The sequence below is a fragment of the Papilio machaon genome, chromosome 8, assembly GCF_912999745.1.
Source record: "Papilio machaon chromosome 8, ilPapMach1.1, whole genome shotgun sequence".
In the NCBI taxonomy this organism is placed as follows: domain Eukaryota; kingdom Metazoa; phylum Arthropoda; class Insecta; order Lepidoptera; family Papilionidae; genus Papilio; species Papilio machaon.
Window position 1 is genome coordinate 4,411,958 of NC_059993.1, and position 12,672 is coordinate 4,424,629.

General features: G+C 31.5%; 1 long non-coding RNA gene across 1 annotated transcript in view; it reads left to right on the forward strand.

Annotated features, from left to right (window-relative positions):
• LOC123721186 overlaps positions 1-12,470 on the forward strand; it is a 28,385-nt gene extending 15,915 nt beyond the window's left edge. Inside the window, exon 3 of the long non-coding RNA XR_006756172.1 lies at positions 12,439-12,470. This is a non-coding gene — a long non-coding RNA (uncharacterized LOC123721186). The remainder of the gene's footprint in view (positions 1-12,438) is intronic.
• The last annotated feature ends 202 nt before the right edge of the window (positions 12,471-12,672 follow it).

The window sequence follows — 12,672 nt, forward strand, 5'->3', positions numbered from 1 at the left end:
ATGAAGTTGTGGGTAATAACATTTTCTGTCCAACCATCTACTTTTAATGTTATGGTGCTATTTTAAACCGTTAGCAAAGCGTTGTGACACGATTGTGTAGTACATTTGAAAACTAGTTCTACGTATCGCGCAGTTGACGGAAGTATAGACTAGTGAGCATTCGCATAGTTTGTAGGGCGTTATATTTGTACGCGTAATATTTAGCCGCGATCATCTTGTCTCGCCGAGGAACTGTTGCAGGCGCAGTATATTTTTGGAAGCCATTTATCATTTTAACGCTCTCTCACACAATATCTACACGTTGTATTTTAAAGTGAACAAATCATAGGAGCGTTTATTCAAAGTAAATGTAAAGTTTTCCGCAAATATGGTCTCTGGGTATTATTGTAGATGTTATTTTGCCTTTCAAAGATAAATTGATAATGAACAGTTTACTAAAAATATTTATATTTGTCGATTTGTATTTATAGAATTTACAGAACTGAAAATAGATTTTATGCACCTTATTATGTTAAAAATATCTTGTTACATTATTGATGATCATTACCTAGCGACAAGAGCTTAAAGATTTGTTCTATTTATAAAGTTTTCTTGCTTATATTATTATTGGTTTATTTTTAGAAGTTATTTTGCATTATTTAGCTACAATTATTTTGTTTATATTCTATTTAATTTTAAGATATTCCCAAGAAGGGTTGGTGGCAGGCAGGCGGCCGGCCGTAAAAAATGAGGCCAAGTCTTTAAGGGGTGTAAAACCTTGTGAGCCAACCCCAGGTGAGTGGGATAAGGCCAGGGAGATGTTGATCATGTTAAAGGTTATCTAAATTCATGTGATTCTGTACATTTACATTGTGATTCTTGATTTTTGTTAATTAGAGTTTAATAGTTTAAAAGCTAATTTAAGAGCAAGTAATTGTTATATTCGTATGTATTTGAAGTAGTTTTACTTGACACAAAAACGTTTCAATGCTTATAAAGTAACATAAAAAGGATAAATCAATTTTGAATAAGGTACTTCATATATTTAATATATTCAAAACAAACGGGCTACGAATTATAATCACATTTACCGTTCATCCCATCTATCGCCTTATTCAAAGTAGAACCGTAAGGGTAAAAGATTTTCAACAATATTTTTTTTCGACGAAAGGGTCTATGTGGATGAGTTTGGGATTATTTAGAATTCATAAAATCTAATATATTAAAATGACAAACGTTCGTAAAAGGCAGGAAATACACCAGCAAAGTAACGTATACATAAATTTATTTATTTAACTAGAAAACTACGATTTGATAGTTTGTTAATAAGTTCATAAACTATTTGACTACCATCCATTATTGTTGTAGTAGAAATTTCCTTTTTTTCTATTAAAATTGGCAATCACCATTGCATCGCTTTTCTTAGCTGACAGAAAAGATGATTAATTTAACTATCGCTCGCGACTCCTTCTGCGCTGAATAAAAAAAAAATTAGTCTATATGTTCTTCTAAACTATGTTCTCCACCATGTCAAATTTCATAAAGATCTGTTGAGCCGTTCCGGAGGTACCTTTAAACAAACACCCATCCATCCATTAATTTAGTCTTTCGCATTTATAAATAAGTTTTTAATTTTAAGCACTCTAAAAAACAAATTCAAAATATGAGAAGTCGCATATAATTTAGTAGCTCGTTCATAGTTAAACTTGAGAATTGTTCTTATTTAAAGGAAATCGATTAATCAGATCTGAAGTCAATAATTAATTCTGCATCGAATGTATGTCGAGAGATAATATCGGTGTTGCGTATGTTGTTGGTTTGAGGTTTGCGGTGGCGGCCGCAGACTATCGGCCGGAATACGATGCTATGTCGCATTCGCGGGGAAAACAACACAGTATGTAATCGAATTACAGCTTCATATATTATAATACGATTATGATACATGCGCTATCGTGTGTGGCTTCACTTGTACATATACATTTATAAAACATATAAGTTGTAAGTGATGAAATAGTTATTTAGTTGAAATTCTCCGTATGGAATTACCGTAATTAACATAATTATGTTATATCATTTCTTATAATAATTAGTTATGATGTATTTTTAACGGTTTATAAGTCTGTGTGGTATTCGTTAAAAAATGTACCTAAGAGCAACCTTAACTTACTTAGATTTGAGGCTTGAGGCTTATTTTTACATGGATAAATTACTTTGAAAATGATTAGGATTAATAAATAGGTACTATTTCTACCCGTATTGAGATGAAAGCTTCGCAACTTATGATTTTAAATTAAAAAATATATATTTCCCATTTATATACAAGCAAGCATCTATAAATGAAAAAGAGAATAAATATCTTTCAATTAAGACGAAGCCTATCTCAAAAATTTGTTAGAGAAAGGCGCTGTATTCATTACACTTTAAAAAGCTTACGTCAAACAGTTTCATGTCAAAATCCACTTGGTTCCGACTTCAAACAGAATTGAGACGTTTTGACTTTCATCTCCGCGTACTGCCTTATTGGATTTGAAAAAACATGGCCAAAGCAAAATATGATGTTATCAAGAAATACAAAAGGGATGATTTTAATTATAATACTTTGATAACTTTCAAATATAGCGTATTTATCAAAATATCAAACAAGTAAATTAGATATAGACTATCATCATTGTGTGTTTGTCGAGATATAGTGTGCAATTTAGTTTATTTCAACTTTTATTTTTGTGAATTATCATTTTATGAATGTCAATTTAATTAAACCATTTAACAGTGGTAACGAAGACAGATGATAGGTGTGAAATGGAAGCAATTCCGCGTGTCGTCTGGTGACTGTACTTTCCGTAGGCCTAATTTTTGTCCTATTTCCCTTCCTACACTTTCTTACACGGAATGGATTTGAAGGGGAAGTGGATTAGATGGAGGAGGGGACGCATAGGAAGGGGAAATATTATCTTTCAATGCGTTTCTCCTCGGTCGTTTAAAGGTAAGCAATACATTTGCAACTGTGAATTTCTATGGGCAGCGGTCGCTTCGTTATTTAGACGTACTCAGATTGCCGCTTGTTCGTTTGCCTTCTTACAATATAAATAAATAAATAGGAAGGGGAATTATTTTGTAGATGTACGTTCCCTTCTCTGTTAATTAAAGGTAGGCAACGCATCTGCAAATGCGAATGTCTGTGGGCAGCGGCTATTTCACTGTGTTAGCGAATTAAGGTCGCCACTTGCTTGTTAGCCACAACACAATATTTCGAAATAATATTATTAAGCTAAGAAAATACGAGTGTGTACCTTGAGTTCCATGTTATTTATCAGAGATACAAAAAGTATCTCTTATTGATTTTCTGTAGGGGCTTTATACTAAAATCGCCTTAACCAATGCCGAGAGTACTTGGGATATTCGTTGCCTCAAAACAGGCTTATCCGCCCAAAGTATTCCACTGCTATTGGAGAAAACTACAAATGTTAAGTACAAGATTACTTGCGTTTTTGGTTATAAGTTTGGAGTATCTAAAGGTATATTGTTTAAGAAGCAAACATTTGAATTTTTTTTTGTTAATAAATAATGCCATTTAAAACTTTCAATTTATAAATTTTCTACACTTTCCCAAAAACAATATGAATCAAAAAATTAATCGAAAATGAAATAGGTATTGACTATAACAATGTATTCAGAACGTTATTTTAAAATGATTGATATAGATAAAGTTTTAAAAGTGGCGTATTTAAGTTGAGGTTGTTTTTTTTTTCTAAGGAATAACGAACATAAAGGAAATTGTCGTATTTAATATTTATTTATCAATGTCATTTGGAACATTAGTGTTTTATGATACTTCTAATGATTAGTATCCGCCTCATTGTTGCTTCTCCTGCCAGTTGTTTTCCCTTGAGTTAGATGACGTGCAATTTATATTAATGCCATTATATTTTCGTGCTGGTTACCCACAATTTCATATTAACCGTTGTCCGTTCTCCGCTGTAATACGAGGGTGCCACCTTCGTCATTTGTTTGCTAACTGATTAAATTTACACGGCTAACGTGGTTTTAACGTAACGTGGTTTTACTGTAAATTAATTAATACGTTGACATGTTGTATAACTCATTGAAATATGAAATGTGTTACATTATTAAAAGAATGAATTTATGTCTAAACTCGGGGAAAATCAGATTTAAACATACACCTATCCATATGTCTGTTATAATATGTCACTTGTACATGTATTACGAAATATGAAAAAAAAACAACACAAATATTAAAACAAATCCGGGTTGATTCGAGATTTTTATTCGGCATGAAATGCGGCATACAATTAAATGTCGGTTGATACAGCGAGAATACTCCCAATTGCCTAATTAGTAGCATTTGAAATTTCCTTTACGAGTCGAAATGAAAGAGCGTTGATTATTAAATAACTTCTTCTGATAAGAATAACCGACAGACGCAGTTCGCTGTTTTTGAGGTGGAATTAAACGAAAAGTAATTGAATATTATCAAATGTAATAAACTTCTTCCGCAAGTCGAAGAAATCTTTTGCTTAATTGAGAATTGTTTTTCATCTTCCGGATGAAGGAGATTGTGTATTAATTTTGTACTTAAAATTTGTTTTTAAATACTTTAATCAATGAACTAAACAAAAAGTATTGTACGATAACTTAAAAGTATGTGGCACTTCATGCAAACTATAACATTAAGGACGCTTCAATATAATCTAGGTATTAGCTACATTTTAGGGAAAAAAAAACAACTATGTCTATGTCACAATCTAGAATATTTTATTACGAGTATATTGAAGATATTTTGAATTCATAAACATGAAAAAACCAGACATAAACAGTGTTCAAATCATGAAAATCCCGCTTCAAACTGTTTTAGATCAAATATCCCTTCTATTAAGTGACATTTTGTATATTTCCGTTCGAAGCCTAACCCATTTCTATAGAGAAAATAAGTAAACATATTTAGACATCGTTACCTTGTATTATCTATGCCTGTGTTATTATTTTAGCAAAGTAAACCATATTCATTTGTATGTGCAATGTGAACCGAGCGGCAGTCTCATGGAATTTGAGGCGCATTTTCTCTTCGCCCTCGGAACATTATCCCGGGGGTGTTGGGGCACGTACACGGCCATTAGCGACTAACTGTAAGCAATGCTAAACTATTTATAATTCACCTAGTTAATGTTTGCGGCGTGATTCTAATATCCTTTTCAACCGCAGTTTCTGTTAAAATTTAACAAAACAAAAGATAACTTTTATTTTACGTTTTTATTTTTTTTAATTTAATTAAAAAGTTCAATAAATAAGAGTAAATTCATTCTAATACCAATTTTTTAGACAACTTCGTATTAGAAATGATTTAATTAATTCAATTTCGATAACTTAATTAATCCATAGCTTAAAACTTTGATTGTTTTAAAATATCCGTGAAACAAGATCAAAGTTAATTATTTCGAGCACGTCTATAACCGTGGTTAAACGGAGGAAAACAAAATGAAATATAGATTTGGAATATAGTTCAATAAATTGTTAGAAAACTTGAAGTTATACTTGCGATGCGAATTGGATCAAGCTATTAAATAATTGTGTTACGACTGAGGTAGCTGGCGAGAATATGGATATACCATTCGCTGCTATGATGTTATTTCGTTAGATAAATATTTGTATTTGTTTACTTAACACCACTTTTTATAGAACCTATTGTATAGACACATATATTTTTGTTATTCTTAATACTACAAAATATGAAAAAAAATGATACATATAATGAAGTATATCGTAATCTTTAGATGAGAAATATTTTTATTTATCTTGATATCGACGCTGGAAAGCATAAACGCTGTAACCCTTGAAATCGCGAATACGTTTTTCACACGTTAATAATTTCAACCATTCTCAAACGATAATGATTTTATTATAGGTTAGCACAAACTACACAACATTGCTAAATACCGCATGCTTGTAGGCGTATCAGCTCACGAGTTATCATTTTTTGGCTCTCCTGTAAAGTTCATACTTTCGGGGTTACAGCGTTTACGCTTTTCAGCGTCGATATTAAGAATTAATTATTTGTTTAACAGTAGAAAAGTCTTGCCCTTTCTAAAAAGTTTACGACAGCAAAGTCAACGAGTTAATCCAGTTAGACAACATGTTTTCGAGTCATGAAGGTTTCATAAAGTATGTATGTAGGTTTGTACGTTTTATGAAGTTTATTCTATTAATTGCATTGCAAAATAACTACCTCTACCAAGGATATACCACGATCTAACATACAGGAAAGTTAGGATAGTATTTTGTATGTGTAACGTCCTGTGGGAGAAATCAGCTTCATCGATTTTGAATAGTGAGTTGGTCATTTGGTTAGATTAGTAAAGAGCTAAGGCAAGTATGGTGTCGGACTCTATCCATTCTTATATCATAAGATGGCAAATGAGCTAACGACCACCTGATTCCGCCTAAATATCGAAGCGACCGCTGCCCATAGACACCCGCAATTAGAGATGCGTTGCCTTAAATCGACTAAAAAGGGGACGCACAGAAAGAGGACATATTTCCTTCCTATGCATCCCCACATCCGTCAAATCAGCTTCCCCCTACCAAACTTTCCATATAAGAAAAGGGGAAGAGAAAGGGGGCTAAAATTAGGTCTCCGGCATTTACTACCTGTGGTTAATTTTTTTTGTATAGTATTTGAATATTATATTTTTTATAGTATTTTCTGATTTTACTATTCGAGTATGAACCCATTTCTCCAGTACAAAATCCTTTTGTAAAGATATTTTATGGATTATTAACTCAGGGAAGGTAACCCACCCATGTTAGTGTTACTTACTTTGCTGGCGCAGCGACCCAAAGTGGGTCTTAGCCTCCGACAAAAGAGATCGCCAGAGTCGCCTGTCCTGTGTCTTCTCCTGTCATGTTAGGGGTTGTCATGAAATTAATTGCTTATCTGACTGTGAACGATTTTCTGTACATGTTCATTTAACCCATACATATGTAGGTCTCTTGCGTCTCTTGAGTAAAGATAAAAGCTTCTTGTAATTAAGTGGTCAATAATATTTTACATATGAGAATTGTAAATCGCATTATACGATGGTTCTTTAATAAATCTACTCATTATAGAAATAATGAAAACATTAATTAACATCAAATTTAATTCTGTATTTGTACAGCTTGTATTAACGGCTTCATTTATTATAGCAAGCGGAGCGTCAAATCAAACGGAGAAGCGTAGTTAATATATTCGTGGCAATTATCCGTTTCAAATAATATTGACTGTAGCCTTTAACGACGAATATTTTCATTAGCGTTTCGATTATTTTATCATTTTGAATCTAAAGAGCGTTTACTAGAAAAAAATACTTCATCTCCTTTATGTTTCTTCTGATTTTTGTTATGACGTACTAAATGACTCAGTCATAACTTTCGAACAATGCGTGTTACTCTACGAAATGAACGCTATATATGTTTCCTGCGTACATTTCAGGTTGTTCCGGATCACACAACGCGCTCTGGGGATTAAACGTCGTCCATTCGACCGAGTTTTTGTTGGTAGTGCGAGTGGCGATGCGAATTTCTTAATTTATTGTACTAAATATGAATCTAGCGTGGTAATAAAGTTTAAATTATTATCATTATGTACTACCGAATTGTCAAAATTAATAAAAACATAACTATTCGTGTTACATCTTGTTTATTGTTTAAACAAATTTTGTATATTGAAAAAATACATTTTGCTTTTTGACATCATTTTTTGAATTCTGAAGATTGTTCGTGAATTTTGATTGAAATTAAACAAAAATACATACTTTATTATATTTTTATGCTTTGGTAAATTTCATATTACTATTGGTATTTTATGTTATAAATAAAAAGTAGCACGATGTATCCGATTCGTAGCACCTTTCTACGTATAATTATGAATAACCCTCTACGAGTGCACCTCCGTAGCGAATTCGTAGCAAAAGTTACACTATTATAAATGAAATTTACCTGTCATTGTCTTAACTAATTTCTTACTTGTAGGTTGCGCAATTGTGAATATGAAAATATAGTCTAAAATACGGAACGTAGACCAGTATTTTATATATGTATAGAATACAAAAGCTCGTAGTAGATATCATCCAAAGATTTCACAAAAGATTACCACCAGACAGAACAGAAATACTTGCTTCGGCAAATATAAAAATTGCATATTAAATTGCACACTATAAAACGATCGCATAACTTTCACCCAGGCTTTTAAGATTCTTGATTAATTCGTAAAAAGTAAATAATTCTCATAAGTTCGTGCCTTACTTCATTCTAGATGGTTTCTGTTATGCTAATGAAAAGTATTTTATAGGAAACTAAATATGTAAGCATTAAGATTAATAAAAATAAATATTTTATCTTTCTTTTGCTGTTAAATTATTGGCATATTGATATGACCGAATACTTAATTTAATTATTTAAATGTCCTAATATAATATGTAACTTAGCTCATGAATATTACGCACGCCTATTTCCGATAACAGTTCGGTCGAATGACAATGTTCTATTCCCAAGCGAAGCAAGCCATAAATTTGTATTACCGCAATACAAGAAGGGACATTAAACTGGGTAAATGCAACATGCTAATTCTGATACATCTTTAATAGTCGTGGTTAATTAAACATCCAATTATTTACTTAAATTACAAGTTAAATAGATTCTTTTCTTTCCTACTTTTATAAAACTGGTACTGTTTTTGATTTCTATTTATTTTCTAACTCCATTATATATGTTTTTTAAATTACAGATATTAATTTGTTATTTATATAATTTTAATATTAAATTTGAATTTATATAAATTATACAAAATATTTAATACATTAGCTGTATATAAAGAAATCGTAATTAGGAGCGTTCTATTCTAACAAAGCCTATTTACTCCTCGAACAAATTAGAAGACGTTCTAATTAAGAGAAAACTTTCTGATGCCACCTTTAATGAGAGTAATTTAATTCTTTAAGTGATTATTGAAGGCTCTCTCTTTGATGTTACTTATTTACCTTTGTAATATCAAGTCTTTGTTTGTTTTTATAATAATGAAGTCGTAATACTTGAACGCAGTGTATTAAATAATAGTATAGAACACGCTAATGTAGAGTTATGCGATAATTTCATTAACTAACTCCTAAACCTGACTCATGTTATGATAGTTACTTGTAAATAATAATAACAAAAAAAGGGACTACTGAAGTATACAATTCTGACTGCGGTAATAAATGGTCTTAAGCCCAGCAATTTTAAATAAGGTTTGATTACAAACAGTTCTTATATAAATACATTGCGATGTTTATTAATAAATAATATTTAATTAAGCATACCGTCGGTAGGAGTGGCAAGTATGCAAGCCGCTTCGTATGTAATTCTCGCTATAAATTTTATATGAACCAACGTGTACTGAATCGCCGCGTGCGGAATTCCTATGGACAGCACTATTTTCTTTATTTTCTTCAAAGATTCAATATATTTTCAAATAATACGTTACGATCAAACAAAAAATCCTGCCACAAATTAACACCACCGACATATTGGTGCTTAGATCCGTGATATTTTATCGTACTAGATTCATGAGTAAGTTTTAATTTTTTTTTTAAATTTCATCCTGCCTAATCCTACGCAGTTAAGTTGTTTCCCTTGATGGTTAATTTTTAATGAACAAAAAGACTGATTGCAGCAGTAAGATTGCGAACCTAACCACCTAAGCTGTGATGGTGCTATGCTAACTAACGTGTTCTAAAGTAGGGAGAACTTTTAAGTACCCGCGACGCGGCTTATTTTTATTGCTTAAATGAATTGTTACACATCGCAAACTTTGATTTAAAATTAAGCAGTAAAATATTTTTATATCCCCAGAGAGAATTCGCATACTTAATTAGCAAAAACCCAAAGTTCTAATACAAAATTTAACTCGCTCAAGTAAATGCGTCTTTGAAGTTCGACTGCAAGATTTACCATGTCAAATACTTGTTTTAGTTTACTTATATGGACGTCCAAAGCCACATGTGAGCGACTAAGCTTTTCGCACTAAACACAGCAAACTGTTAAATCAGTTTATGTCAGCAATAAACCTTACAACTAAGTTGCGGTTGAGACTTGAATCATATGTAACTTTTGACTTGCGCCTTACAATTGAGTTAGTAAATACTATTCATACTTCACGTCATCAATTTGTGTATAATTTAATATCTGACAGACGTATTGTAGTAGCTTAAATAAATAAACTGTCTGTGAATTTGAAGTTGAGATAACTTTCGAGACTTAACACTTAATTAAAGCGTCTAGATTATAAAGTTAGGTTACTATTATTGTTAGGTAGTTTTGAGTAAGTAAGTTGCTTTAGATTCGAAACAAAAAAAATAATATAAATAAATTACCACCAAAAAAGCGCTGCTTTAAAAGTACAAACACCTGCCCATTAATGGACTTGTTCGTACTTTTAATACACCTTGCTGAAAATTTACAGAGTGAAATCGCCTGACCTCAAAATCGTTAGAGATATTGTTTGTTTGCTTGGAGAGGGCATGCCGGGGAACAAAGCCGTTTTTTGTAAACAAACTGAGATTGGAGCAGGTAATGAATATGCTGAAACAAAGACTCGAATGCAGAGCCTCATTAGCTATTCACTCGTCGTACCATCCTTAAAAATCATTTACGAAATTCTTGATGAATTTTACTCGCCTTTATGCTGGTCGCCTGTTAAACACCAGTAAACAGTTTTATGAATATTGTCCGCTTTTGATCTTCATTTGCTTTATTGTTCAACAAATGTAATGACTATCGTTTAAATTGTGATTTGATTAGAATAAAACAAACAATAAATTAAATAATAAAACACAGGCATTGATATTTCAATATCAGATTATTACTTTATTAATAATTGAAACAGTAATGACCGATACTCATCCCTGCTCATTAAATTTACACAATTTATGATAGCCGAATGGTAAATTCATTTTATTTTAATAACATATATTTTGTTAAAAGAAAATGAATTTATTTTCAATACCTTTACCAAAAAATCTGTACCTTAATCCGTCAAAATGAAAGTCAGTAATAATTAAAACCTCCTTTAATTTAACAATTAAAACCTTTTTAATTTAGTTGCTTCGAAAGATAAAGAAAGTAATGTTTTGTATCGTATTTGTAATTTCCTTGCTTAAATTATTCGACATGGCTTTTTTAATTTATATAAAAATAAAATTAGGATAAAGAATGAGTTACCGGTAATGAATTCTTTGGCCCCTGGGGATTTATACGTAAAGTCAGTAAGAAAACAAGTTGCCTAAACCTTGATACCCCTGAGGGAAGATCCGTTACCATTAAATGCCTTTTAATATTCCAAGTCAATCAATCTTCGAACACGAATGAAATAGGAATTAGAAACTGCAAGCTTGAAAAAGAAAAACATTCTATGATCTAATATATCATGCTTCAAACTTATGTATATGCAAAAGTTTGGATGGATGGATGTTTGTTACTACGCCTCTCCAAAACAAAAGCTTAACAGATTTCGATGAAGTTTCGAACAGATATAGAACATAGTCTGTAGGAACACGTAGGCTACTATTTTTTTTTTTAAGTCTGTGCAGACAGGATTGCGGGCCAAAGCTAGTAGTGTAATATTTTTACGAAATAAGAGTACATACATTTTGTTAGGGCGTCAAAAACTCAGCAATACGGTATTCCTTTTGGTATTCCAAAAAAAAATGGAATACAAGTTATTAGTTTACACACATCCACATACACTCATAAATTATAAATTGTAAATGAATTTCCAAACTATAAAGTATAAAATCATTTAAGGCTTTTGTTTTGTTTATCATGTTATATATTTATTGTAAGGAAGCTGTGGATTTTTTTGAGATGAATAAATAAATAAATAAATCTTTCTAGTTATACATGGATGGATGTTTGTTAGAAGGCATCTTGCTGAAATTTGGCATGGATGTAAAACGCAGTCTCGGAGAACACATAGGTTACTAATTAAGTTTTTTTTTTATTTCATATTTAATACACTTATTATTTTATATATACTAGTAGAAGCGAATGATATTTATCGATTCATTTTATTAAAGCCATAAAATAAAAATATTCATCGACAATACTTTCCTACTAGTATTTTCTCTTGGTTACATTTTTATTATTCCCTTATCAAGTCGTATATCGAATGGATGAACAGAAAAATATAACTGAAGAGTAGACCAATCGACGCATGTGTTGATCATAAAAACAGAGGGTTAGTGGCAGCCGAGGTCATGTGTGTGCTCCGCCTTATGCAAATTTAACGATAACACGCCTTTAGGGTCAATAAACTGTTACCTACTCACTTTTACGACATGATAAGTATATTGCTTGTCTTATTTCTTGGACCTTCTCTTAGTATTGGGGTCACGTCGGCTTTGACTAACTTGAAATATGTTTTTGTTACAGATTGGATAAACTTCTGCTCAGTGCTAAGGTAGGGTACGAGTTCTCAATATTTACCTACTCTATGTTATACATCAATCTTTGATAGAAGTTACGATTTTCAATAATCTAGTTTTTTTATAGATTTGACTCGAATTTTATAAATGAATTTGATTTTATAATTTGATATGTTTATAAAGCTTTGTTGGTATCATACTCATTAGAGCTGTATCTAACATTTCGATGATAACAGTATCC